Source organism: Penaeus monodon, chromosome 21 (assembly GCF_015228065.2).
Source record: "Penaeus monodon isolate SGIC_2016 chromosome 21, NSTDA_Pmon_1, whole genome shotgun sequence".
NCBI classification, from domain to species: domain Eukaryota; kingdom Metazoa; phylum Arthropoda; class Malacostraca; order Decapoda; family Penaeidae; genus Penaeus; species Penaeus monodon.
Window position 1 is genome coordinate 24,994,987 of NC_051406.1, and position 243 is coordinate 24,995,229.

The 243-nt window shown below is 37.0% G+C and overlaps 1 protein-coding gene across 1 annotated transcript in view; it reads right to left on the reverse strand.

Annotated features, from left to right (window-relative positions):
- The window catches only part of LOC119586622 (protein phosphatase 1G-like), a gene marked incomplete in the record, with an annotated part of 13,179 nt that overhangs the window by 12,211 nt on the left and 725 nt on the right, over window positions 1–243 (reverse strand).

Sequence of the window (243 nt, forward strand, 5' to 3'; positions counted from 1 at the left end):
TTGCATTTTTGCATTTAATTATTGGATAACTTGTTGCAATCTGTGACAAAGGCCCTACAATCTGAAATACGACACATCCATGGCATATTGTTCAGCAACTGCTGTTGATTCTGCATTTTTTGGAGTGGTAATGGGCAACAAGCCTCCACCAACAATACTTTACCAAAATCGAATTTAAACTTTTTCCTTATCTGATGATGAATTCCCAAGGATGTGGACAAGCTCTATTTTGCCAGATTATAC